Raw genomic sequence first — 13492 nt, 5'->3', positions numbered from 1 at the left:
TTGAATTTGTAACGAACGCGTCAGTCAGCGCCGGCTTTGCTGTTTACGGTCGCTGGACTTGCTGCTCGAGATGGAGATGAATATCGTCGAATAAAGGCTTGGATTTGGGTCTGTTCCTCGCAGTCGTATGGATTCTGAAGATCTGGATTACAGCGCACGAATAAAATCGTTTCATTTCGTAATTATGTTGCGGTTTTGGTGTTTTTTTTATAGTTCTGTTGTCAGTCACAGCATGTCGGAGAAAATGCCTTTTGTGGCCCATGGCAAACAAAGTACATGACAAGTAAAGGTTAAACGATTTAAAATGTTATTTATTTTAAGGTTTAAAGTGAAGTCTTGTTTAATGTTATGTAGGTCTATTATTGGAAACGAGCTGGCAGCAGAAATCACACAACAAAACTAAATGTTATCATTTCGTATTAAGTAAACGAGTAAACTATTTAATGATGCAATTGAAAACAAGGTAATTGATATGACAACTAAAAACAACTAATAATAAAATTAATGGCGCAATTTCAATATTCATAAGGATAAATTTGTAGATGTCGTCAATACGTCAGTTTTGTACGTTTAAATGCTGAAAATACGTAAGTATTGTACGTTTTAGTGCCTGTAAAACGTAAGTAAATGTACGTTTTATAGAACCACATTTTACGTAAAATACATACGAATTATCATGAGATCACGTTGCAGCCGCACATAAACATGCAGTTTACTTTATTTTTCAAGTATTAGAAACACTAAAACACTTCTAAACACATCTAAACAGTGGTTCTTCATATAAGACAAGCATCAATCCCTTTTACTATAGCAAGAATATTTTAGGATTCTAAACTTTTTAAGTTCTGAATTTCCAGATGCAATTTGAACTTTAAACGCTGTGAAATATAAAGATTTCCGCAGCTAGACTGTTTGTGATTCCAGTGTATTCCATTCAAAAGTGTGGGATTGAGGAGATAATGTTCCATATTTTTCCATTTTGTTATAAATTATGAGTAATTAAGTCTGAACTAATGAATTCATAATTATTAAATAATTTAAGTTGATAAACACTGGAAACCCTTTTCATCCTAGTTGTGATCCTGTGCGGATATTCATTTGTTCATTCATTCATTAATTTCTCTATGGTGAATAAACGAAAGGTTAAAGGTGCGGTCACATTTGCACATTTCCAAAGCTGGCTAGCATATGAACCAACACTAAATAACTACTTTAAACAGACTTTTTAATGAATGACTTGGATGACACTGCCAGAATCATAGATATGTATATGCATAGCCACGTTCAACAGCTTCTGACACATCAGTGCATCCACCATCATGTCACCACAACATTGTGCAGCCTCTGGGTTTAAAAACCACCTATATTTAAATTCCTGAAGAAATGGGAAAAATTTTGAACAGTGAGAATGTGTTGGTTTGTGTTTTTAAATGAATAAACTCAATATTATAGGTTTTTTAAACTATAGCAAATTTTTAATGTCATACTAGCTAACAACTTAATCTTATTTTATTATTATATACTTTAGCAAAATAATCTGATGAAGTCTATTGCAGATATACAGTAGATATTCATACGCATGAAAAGTTTGGTTCCAAAACGCTATAAATCCATTTTGATTAATTTGAGTAAAAATGTGTTTTCTTTACCAAGAAAGTGGCAAGATGAAAACCACTATTTTCTGTTTCAAACTTTCACATATAGCATCTTTATGTTATAATAACATTAAAAATTCAAATCCAGATTTTGATTTTCAAAGATTTATTATAAAATTCTATTTTATTTTTTCCCCAAAATGCAATAAATCCATGACACGTTTTTTTTATTTTTTTAAATGCAATAAATCCATTGAATCAATATAAAAGTTATTTTTCATATTGAAACTGTTGAAAATACACAACATAGTAAGTTGATCCACATATGACAGCCTCTGAACTTGGTCAATACTAATACAGGCACTGGACTAAAAATACATTCAATCAGTCATCACTCCCAAAATGAATTCAACGGGTCATCTTGTTAATGCTATAAATTAATTACAACAATAAAATAAAATTTCATCATGAACAAGAACATGAACAACAATATCACATTAGACCACAGAAATTCCAAAATGACATTTCCCTTGCAGCTTCCAAAAGTGCATTCATCTTTGCCATGTTACATTCATTTAGTTGACTAATGCTATACGCTGTATTAACAAAATGGCATTAATAAAAACACTCATACTGACAGGCTACGCAATATCGCGTTCATAATCGAATGCGACTCATCTGTGATTATGACCGCGATGTGGCTTGTCAGTGATCTACGGCTCTGTGTATCCATCTGAAAGCACGTGATGGAGATTTACTATTAATCACAGAACTGGCTTTACTGACGAGATGCGCATGACAATCACATGCGATTTATCATGCAGCCCTACGCTTGTTTGTTGATCACAAAGTACAAAGTAGATGAGGAAAACTCGGATGCCGGGTGAATTCAAAGCGCCGCCATAGAGTGGGGGAACTATGATGTCACTTTGTAGGCGAAAACCCGGAAGCGAGTGCATTTTAGCACTTCCGGTTCCATCGTCCCAGAGTCAATGGGTTTTTTGAATGGGATTTTGGTTAAATCCCTAAAATAAGGTCCGTGGTTCACACAGGCTCAAGATACTTTCACGTTTTATTCTACGACATAAAACACACCAGTTACACCCCACTCGTGATTTTTTTAAGCTTTTATGTTTCTTAAAAAAGACGGTTGCTAACAAGTTGCTAAATGGGACTACAGGCGCTGTCAGAGACATTAAACGTCATCACGCCGAACAGTTTATCAATATGCAGTATTTTCCAATTGTAGTATAATTTGTAATTCAATTAATTTTAGGATAACCAATGAATAGTTTACAGCATTTTATATTGTTGTTCGATGTTTTTGCTTTGCCCCGAAATGCGACATGTTTTCAGAGGGAAGATGCTTGTTTTATGGCTTCACTGACACGGAGACTCTCTGCACCATAAGGTAAACGCATATTACGATTATTACATGTAAACACCACATTTGCCGGCTTAACGTGTTGAAAGTTAAACTTTAATGATGCATATTGCTTAAAGGCATGTAAAAATTAAATGTTTGCGGCCACATGAAGCGGTTAGAAAACATAGGATTTCCTTGAAGCATGGATAAAATAACATTTTGTGTACCAATCCTAACAAAATGATAGCTGAAATGTTGTACTTTGTTCACTAAATAAGTTTAATCTTACCATATCCAAAAACTCGCTCACTCTGCTGTTATTTAAATACACGGGGATACGTTTTTAATTAAAAAAAAAAAAAAATTAATAAAAAAAGGATTTATTGACTTTTAATGCACCTTATTACAAAATGTACAGAAATACGTGCTTTAAATGTCCTTTAGTTATGATTATTTCATTTATTCACTATACTATTTATTACTAATGTCTCATTTCAGTTTTAGTTTGTCTCTAGTTTTGTATTTATTCATGAAACGGTTACTGTAGCGTGGATTAAAATTCATATACAGAGTAAATCCTTCACTGAACATGTTAAAAATAAGTTGAAACAGTTGTCGGGAGCGCGCTGGTGGTGACGCTGAAGGCGAGCGACGGTGGTGCTGTAGTTCGTTTATAGCCTAAGTTTAGCTTTTCAGTTCTGGCGCTTTTATTTCGGCTTCAAAATTCGTCAAAGTTATATTATCTTGTCAAGATTATCTTGATGGACAAAACGTGTAAGTTTCATGAACTATGGTTGAACACAGAGCTTATTTTTTGCGATAATCCAAAAGCCTATGGGAAAATCCTATTGGTTTTTTGTCGAAGGAACCAGTTTCATGCTAACCGCCGATCCGCCTACAAAGTGACGTCATAGTTCCCCCACTCTATTACTGTCTACAGTGCGTGGAATGGTGCGCTGTGATTGGTTGATCGGATTTCTCGCATTCTGCAGAGAAACTGGCTTTTGTCGCTGTTTGGAAAGAAGAAAGGCAGAAAACATGACAGAATAACTCGGCGGATATCGCATTTTGCGTAAAATTAAAAATTGGCTCTTCAAACCAGATACAATAGACCTACTGATTTTGGCGAAAAAATAAATAAATAATAATAATTATATATAATATATTGCTGTATTATAGGCTATCTATTATACATGGAATCTCCTCTCCAGCAGACATAGAGATATGTTTGATGGGTAACTTTACCAACTCAAACCTCAAGCAAAGCCAATAGAATAAAGCTTATAAAAATGTAATTACTGATTGCTTAGAAGTTGCAATGAAGTGTAAATCTGATGCGGTTATTCCAATAAGTTTGCAATTATCTGAGGTTAATAATTGTACTATCTTTAGAAAAGTTAACATGGTTAAGAAATAAAACTAAAACATTTTGTTTGAAAAGAGAGTTTGGCAACCTTTCCTTGTTTATATGGAAAATATACACCAATAGACCAGATGGAAATTTCCCCTGACTGAGATATTACAATATATAGAAATGGCAATGAATTTTTATTTTTTTGTATTATATTTCTTTATAACCCTGTGTTGTCTCATTGTGTGGATGAATGTTATATTTATTTTTATTTAATTTAAATTTTTTCTTCTTGAATTTATTTTTTTATTTTTTTATTTCTGTCTTGTTTTGTGTGATGTATAAGTTAACAGCAAAAATAAAAAAAAAAAAGCCGGCTTCTTGATTTAATGCAAAAGTTCAGTGCGACTCCTAAGGGCGGATCGGTTTATAACTGAATTGTGTGCGAACAGAACCACAATTTACTAATGAAAAAATTAGCTTTATCTACTTTTTAAATCAGGTTTCATGGTAAATATAATGTATCACAGAGAAGTTCAGCCTCTCTCAGTTATGATCGGTGCTGCTTCTGTTTATTGACTGTAGATTGTAGTCATCGTGTTAGTTTTGTTTGTTGTTTCATCACCTTGCCAACTACTCATCTTTTGCATCACTCATAGCATCACTCAGTGCAAAGTGTAGCACATGTTATTGAGATGGCGGCACCGATAGCGTTGTTTCAATACTCTTTTTTTTATCCCCAACAGATTGTCCTGGCCTCAAATGGACTGATATTGAAGTTATGCTCAGACTCCTTGCTATGCAAACAGTGAGATATGTTTCAGTACACAGACAACACAGACTTCTTCAGCATTTTTGTATTAGTCTAAGCTCAGTACAGGAATGTAACTGTGGCTCTTTGTCCTCATTCTCACTGTTTTTCTCTCCTCTAATCAGTCTTTCTATCACTCCTCCAGCCTCTGCTAGACTCCTTTTGTGATGGTCCACTTCATCTCGGTTATAAACAAAGCCCCCAAATTGCCGTGATCTACACCAATCTTTTACTCTTTCACCCTTATTCCCTCTCTCACCTCCTTGTCCTCTGCACTTTCATCTGTTCACTCCTGTTTTAGAGAGATTACTTTGAATTAGCTGAATATTATTAGCCTGTTAACAAAGCAGAGTGACCAGATGGTCAACTAGTTGCACAACAACCCACTAATCAATTAGTTTTTGGTAATTGACTTTTTACATTTTTAGGCACTTTAATAGCATGATTTAAATTCAAAGCACTGCAGTCATAATAATTTACAGACGGGTATGTTTGGAAGTTGCAATGTGACTTACTGTTTTTGCATTTGGCAGATGCTTACATAGCATCAAAGTTAAACATTTGATCAGTTTATATATTTCTTGTGATTTAAACCCAAGTAAGGTCCTTTCACATGACCATTGCATTAAACTCTAGCAACTGAAGCTTTAATATACAGAAATTATGGAAATTATCTGTTCAAGCAGATGTTTATTTTGCTTTTGTTTATTTTAATTTGTGATTGTGTTTGTTGAAAGCACTTATGCAATCTACACATTTTTTTTGTAGAGACAAAGTTTTCATAATGTAGAGACTGTTTATATTTATGATGATGTAATAAATCAGGAAACTAGATTATAATAAACCATATGAGTTGACATTCAGGTAAAAATGATTACTGAATACATGATCAGTAATCACAGTTAGCGTTTTGAGCAATACAACTTTGTAAAGCATGACAAATTTTCTCTGATTAAAACTAGACTAAACTTCCCGGACTTTCAGTAAAACTTGAACACAACTATGTGTATAGTTCACCCCAAAATCAGTCTGTCACCTTTTTATTGTATGGGGGAAAAGCAATGCAAAATCTCTATATGTGTTTGATGCACAATGGAAAGTCATACGGGTTTGAAATGACACAAGGTGAATAAATGATGATAGAATTATCACTTTTAGGTGAACGATCTCTTTTAAGTGGGCATTTGTGGAACTGCGTTCATTACCTCAGTGTGACATCTATAATCAATCTTCTCTTTCCACACTGTCAGCTATGGTGTGTAGATCTGCGGGTTAAATTCCTGCTGGTTTGATAGCAATCAGTATAAGCAGGGAAGTAACGGGGTGGTTCTTCTATAAACAGACACTTAAGAGGAACTGAGGCTGTGAATAATTACTGAGCTGAAATGAAATATGACTGATTATTATCATCATTAGATCATCCTCACCGTCATCTCTTATTGTAATTGTTGACACCATCGTTGCTGACATCTTCACTGAATGCTCTGTTACTTAAACTGCTCATCTGGTGTGAGCGTTTCAATCTGCTGCTTGTTTATAAAAGCAAGCAGCACTTTTTGGTAGTGCTGAAAAATGCACTTTAAGCAGGTAGTTGTGTTCTGGGGCTAGTTGTCACCGGGCTGTATCTCAAAAATTACAAGGTCCAAAGTTGAATTACACAAATGTTTTCTGTGTGTGTGGTTTTATATTGGTTTAAAACACCTTGTTCACCTTGTCTTAAATGTTTTATAACCTGTATCTTTGATTCTAACAGGTTCAGGTTCTTTATTTGATCAAAAATACTGTAAAAAATAGTAGGCCTATTATTTTAAAATATTATTACAATTTAAAATAACTGTTTTCTATTGTAATATTTTGTAAAGTGTAATTTATGCTGTGATCAAAGCTGAATTTCCAGCATCATTACTCCAGTCTTCAGTGTCAAACGATCCTTCAGAAATCATTTTAATATGCTGATTTGATGCTCAAGAAACATTTCTTATTATTATCAATGTTGAAAGCAGTTGTGCTGCTTCATATGTTGTGAAAGCCGTGATAGTTTTGATAAGGATTCTCTGATTAATATAAAATTCAGAGGAACGGCATTTATTTATTTGTAACAATGTAAAATTTAATGCATCCTTACTGAATAAAACCCACAAACTTTTTAAATGTATATGAAAGTGTATGTAAAAGTAAACATTCCTTAATAAAATATTTACTGGAGTAAAAAGTGTAGTGTGACAACTTGCCCCAGTCTCCCCAGGCTTGAGTTCTAAAGGGATGTCTGATTTGAAAAGAACTAAAAGTGAGAAAGAAACAGAGTGAGAGAGAGAGTGTGTTTGTGTGTGTGTGTGTGTGTGTGTGTGTTTTGTGACAAATGGGGACATAAATTTGTATAATGACAAGGGTATGACATGGGTATTACAAGGAGAAGGTGACTTTTCAGGAGATTACCCCATGTCCCCACTTTTCACAAAAACAAACGTGTGTGTGTGTGTGTGTGAGAGAGAGAGAGAGAGCGATATCTGCCCAGTCATCGGTTTGTCTGCTGCACAGTGTCTACAGTCTGGCTCCAAAAGTCTTATCAGAATTCCTTTGAGACTTATACAATAACCTCACACACACACACACACACACACAAGCACAGATGCATGAACATTGCACTGATTTCGTCAGTTGCAATGCATTTGACAAGTTAGTTAAATTCTAATGCATCAATGTATCTGATGAACTTAAAACTACAGAGCAGTGTACATCAGATGTTACACCTGAAAAAAAAAAAATGAATATGCAAGTTCACAAATTCATATAGCCTACAAATGCTTGGCCAGTGCACTGCAAACTGTACTTACTTCACGTGTTTCTGTGTGTTACTGTGGCAGTACAAAAGTAAGAAACATTTTGAACTTTAACGGTTTTAACATTTTCTCCACCATGAGAGTTGCTCACTGAAAATAGAAAACTTTTTGTAGAATACAAGGCAGTTTATAATATATGGAGAAAGCTACACGTTTGCATCCCAGTCATGGCAACTGCTTAGCTAGTGCAAGAACCAGTGAGTATGCAGTCTGAAATCTGATACCTGATCCAAAAATGCCAATTAATCACTCTGAACCCACAGGAAAATGACAATGCTAAATGGCTAACTGGCTAATCAAAAAGCTTGAAAAAAAAACATCTATGAAATCGAATACTTTTTGATGGCTGTCAATGGAGAGTGTTGTTTTCCCTGAGATTGCATAGCATCTACAAGCAGAGGCTCACTGGGCAATGCTAACTACTTTAGCTAAACCCAAACCCTTGTAAAAACAGTTTACATTAATGCCTGCTATAGCACCCATTCAGTGAACGCATGTGTGCTTGCTGTGCATTATTAATTGCACTTTGACAATTTCACAACTCAACGACATATGAAATATAGTTTTGGTAGCTGTGATGGAATTTTTCTTGAAGGAGATGGATGCTTATTCTGAGAGTGCAAAGGAAATGTTTTGTTGAATTGACCCTTCGCAGAGAGTTTGATTGACAGTTGATCTGACCAATCATAACACAGAATCTGCCATTTTTGTCCGACAAATAAACCAGACAGGAGAGTAGATTAACATCAGTGAACGTCTTTCAGCAGTTGAAACAAGATACCTTCTGATGTTCCTTCATGTTTATTTTGTGCTATAACTAGGAAAGAGGAAGAGATGATCATCTGTCACGACGCATTAAAGAGCCTCAAAATGGTATTTATTGTTTGAATTTCTCAAAAAATGACAAAATTTGAAAGCTGAGACCTTGTTTCATACCTTACATAGAAGTAACCTGGTCCGTCTTGTCTGTCGGCACGTTGTCAGTTTCCTCTTTGCTCCGCGATGTATTTTTCACTGCGTGAGAACATGACGTGTGGAGTGAAAGCGGCATGTCGGACATAGCACCAGTAACTAAGGGGGGCAAGTTTTTGCAATGGCCTGCACATGGTCAAGAAAGGGTCCAAAGGATATTTTGAGTAGCAAGTTGAAATGGTTTTTAAAACGGCAGGAGCATGCGGAGCGTGTCTCAGCGGAATGTTCAACTTTGGGTAAAACGCAGCGCTGATCACTGTCACTTTTTACCCAGCCGTCCAATCACAGTAGAGGAGGGGCGGGACTAATACCTCACCGACTGTCACACCCTGCTTGTACTTTGACTGAAAACAATGGATAAGTTAATATTGCTTGTCTCTGAATATTCATGTCTTTAACATTTGGAATTCCCCGACTACTACAATATTGTTATGAAAAATAATGCTTAGTGAAACATTTTATTTGCGATGCGTCTGCCATATTATTTCGAAAGATATTCCATATCATAGCAACCTCAGCATCTCAACTGAAAGCACTGCACTGCAGAAGCGCTCTCACAGCTAGGTGTTTTCAGCTGGCTAAAAAACACTTTGGTGGACACACAGTCATATGATTAAAGGAATAGTTCATCCAAACATTTCCTCACACTCAGGCCATCCAAGATGTATATGAGTTTGTTTCTTAATGGGAACAGATTCAGAGGAATTTAACATTACGTCAGTGCAGTGAATGGGTGCCGTCAGAATGAGTCCAAACAGCTGATAAAAATGTCACAGGTTAACCTGGAGGTTAATGAAGTGTAGTATACTGTATTGACAACTGTAGATTGTTTGAATTGTCATAGTCAGTGAAGACAGATTACTTTTAGTAAAGTAGTTTGTCTGTGTATTATAAATTTCCATCCCAAATTATTTACATTCTACGGAGCCCCTAAAGTAACACGCTGATGGAAAACTATGAGATGGGAGGAAAAAGAAACATTTTCAGTTTAGTGCTTAAAAGTTTTGCGTTCCGCCACAAATGTTGCGTTCTCTTGCAAAATCTTTGCATTTCCCAGAAAAAAACTTTGCATTCACTTATAAAGAACTCCAAACTTTTGGGTTCCACTGAGAAACTTCCCGCTCACTCACAAGCGTTTTGTGTTTCACTGACAAATTTGCATTTCCTTAAAAAGAACTCAAAAATGTGTGTTCCTTTTCAAAATTTTCATTTCACAAAACGTGTGAGAGAAAGCAAAGCATTGAAAATATTATTTTTACTCAAATCTCAATTTTTTTTATCCCTTTATTTATATCTATTATTTGTCCTTTATGGGCCCTCACAGACTGCAAGGGAGCATGTTTCAGGTCTTCAACAGCACTTTACTGAAATAATCGACACAGGCTGCACAAACACGCACGTTCACGAGCACAATCGCTGAGGTCAGATGCATACCGAAAGCTGAAAACCAAAAAGATCAAGAACAGAGATACCGAAGTTACTGTTTATCAATTGCACACACACACACTGAATGAATAAACAAACCACAGTTTGACTGTTTAGAAAGATGAAGAGCAGGTGAGCCCAACGCACTTAGGATGGAGATTCTCCTGACCTTGCTTGATCACTTCTTGTTTCTTCCATCAACACACACACACACTGCCACTATTGTCTGTGTGAGCAGGTGTGTGAAGGATGATAACGAGAGAGATGCGCTGTGGTTCAGTAAGGTGGGGCTCCCTCAGAGGAGCTGTACTGGCATTTACATACACACATTTCACGCGCACACACACACACACACACACAGTTTTCAGGACTCACTCCAGCCCTGCCATTTCCAGGTTAGCCGTAGCGAGTGTAAGGCTGTAGCTCAGGCTTATCTCATCTGAGTCTGTCCGCTTTCTCGCAGCACCCCTTGCCTCTTGGCTTTTTACTCCTGTCTGTTTCAGATACACCCCGTCTGTGTCAGACGCACCTGTGAACACCTCAGCAAGAGCCGTGACTGAGAGTTCAGAGGCCACAGGAAGGCCTCGCTCATCTTTTCCCCTTTTTGTGAAAGATATCAGTCTCTCAAATGCCAAACCAACTGACATTTAACTACCAGATATTGATTCACATTGACAGCAGAGCATCTAACAAAACTTACCAAAGTGAGCAATACAAAAGCACTAAAGCTCTTAAAGGGACAGTTCACCCAGAAATGGAGATGCGGTCATCATTTACTCACTCTGTCCTTCCAAACCTCTTTGTTTCTTTTCTTTTCTTTCTTTGTTTTTTCTTTCATTTTCTTCTTTTATTTTTCCCTTTTCTTTCTTTCTCTTTCCCTTTTTCACCTTTGTTTTATTCCCCTCTTTTTCTTCCTTCCTTCTAAAAACAGAAGATATTTTGAAGAATGTTCACACTGCCTTTTTTTCCATTTTGAAAGCATTGAAATCATCCTAAATGCATTTGAAGCACTAAATTGCAAGAACTAAAATTGGAAATTTTAAATAAATGTATTACGTATAGCCTAAACTGTAAAAAAAAAAAGTTGAGCCAACTTAAAATTTTGAGGCAACCAGCTTCAGCAGATTTTTGAGTTTTCTCAACTTGTCGTTTTAAGTTTATACAACAAAAATTTGAGAATCTCCCACAAAAATAAGTTGAGAAAACTCATAAATCACCTGTGTGGTGAAGAACAAACTGAAAATCATTATTCATTATTATAGATAATTAATAATGACTAAATAATTAGTTTATGAAGTGAAATTGCCATTCTTGTGGCTTCAGAACTTGTATTAGTCTTGTATACAAAATGTCAACTGTAAAAAATAGTATTATAGCACAAAATTCATTCATTGTTTGGAAAAGAGCAGCATGAACATCCACCATAATATCTCCTTATGTGTTTCACGTATGAAGGAATATCATACATGGGTTGACTTTTCTTATGAACTACATCTGGATTAATCACAGAACTCTGAGAGCTCAGACAAAGAGTGAGAGAAAGAAAAAAAGACACTAAAAGAAATGTCTTCTAATTGTGATCTAAATCCTGGGGATATTCAGTGTCTTGAAACTTTAATTGTGTGCTCTGCTACTGATGTCAGTCTGCATGTGTTTGTGTGAAGGTGTTTCTATCTGCATCTGTTCCTCTTCACAGGGTGCTAATGAACAGTCAAACCCACCTGGGCTGTGGGGGGATATAGATAGATGGAGAGAGAGAGAATGAAAGCGAAAAAGTGCAATGCATGCAAGAGGACAGAAATTAGAGTCCTTTACAATCAAAGTATCCACTTTCACATGCCCTAGATACATGAGGACCTCAGTAACATCTGACCGACTGGATCTGTCATGAACCAAGACGAAGAATGACTGTAATACTTTGGTCATTAACATGTGAACACAAAAGATATGCCTTCCTTAATAAAACAGAATTACAGAATCTGATTAAATTTCATTAAAGTGAATACGTTAAATAGCACATAAATCAATACAGCTTCAAACTCAAATTGTTAGGATGATAAAGTTGTAATGAATTGAAATTAAACCAGAAAAAAAACTACATTAAAAATACATAAAAAATAAATAATAATAATATGAAAAATTATATGTTATATTTTTATTATTAAAATGTTTAATTGTAATAACATGAAGAGAGAGAATGAAAGTGTGTTTCATTCTAATATATTAATATAATCGTATTATTATTATTACATTAATAAGAATTCATTATTAGTGTGTGTGTGTGTGTGTGTGTGTGTGTGTGCACATACACACACACACACACACACACACACCAATAATTAATTCTTATTAATATAATAATAATAATAATATTACAGCTATTTAATAGTAATTTGCACATGCACTAATAATTAAATCTTAATAATATTATATTAATATTATATTATAGATATCTAATAGTAATTTACACACACATACACATGTATTTGTGTAAAATACTATTAAATATCTATAATATTAATAATATATATATTTAAAATAATTGAAAACCATAATATAATATAATAAAAATATGGCATTAATTGAACATATCAATTAATCTTTTATCAGTGGTCAGCTGGGAATTTATAAAAGCAACTCAACAGCATGTAATACAGTGATTGTACCATGGTTCAAGTTTATTCCCAAGCACACCCCTTACTTGTGGTAAAATCACTGTAAAGCACCCTTAAATGACTTACTGCTTTAATATACCATATATAATTGTTTATTAATGCCAGCATGTCTAATTATTTTTCTTGTTTACTTCCCTCACAGGGGAGAGGGTAGGGGATGTCGCTCTGTGTCAAGCTCTCCTGACAGTCTTGAGTCTGCATCAACAACATCCTAATCAAGACGTGATACTGGGGAGCATTTTGAAGCAGCCAATCTTTGTTCGCCGTGTAGTCGCTGTTAATGTTTTTTATTTAGTCAGGGTCCTCTGTTACATTGCAGTCTCTGGGGCAAATAGCAGCATCTGGCTTCCCTGAGGGGAACGAGACCAGAACAGGGCTCTCCTGAGCCCTCAAACCGACACAACACTGCCACTATCACTGTAAACTGTCCTATCTGGAATCAGGAGGGAAGTGGGAG

The 13492-nt window shown here is 35.4% G+C and overlaps 1 long non-coding RNA gene across 1 annotated transcript; it reads left to right on the top strand.

The window, feature by feature from the left end:
• Nucleotides 1-2905: 2905 nt before the first annotated feature.
• On the top strand, nucleotides 2906-13492 carry LOC131546331 (uncharacterized). Its single transcript, XR_009272658.1, has 3 exons — nucleotides 2906-3006; nucleotides 5059-5120; nucleotides 13178-13492. It is a non-coding gene; the product is annotated as an uncharacterized LOC131546331 (long non-coding RNA).

This window comes from Onychostoma macrolepis, chromosome 08 (genome assembly GCF_012432095.1).
Source record: "Onychostoma macrolepis isolate SWU-2019 chromosome 08, ASM1243209v1, whole genome shotgun sequence".
In the NCBI taxonomy this organism is placed as follows: Eukaryota; Metazoa; Chordata; class Actinopteri; order Cypriniformes; family Cyprinidae; genus Onychostoma; species Onychostoma macrolepis.
This window is presented reverse-complemented; position numbering and strand designations above follow the sequence as displayed.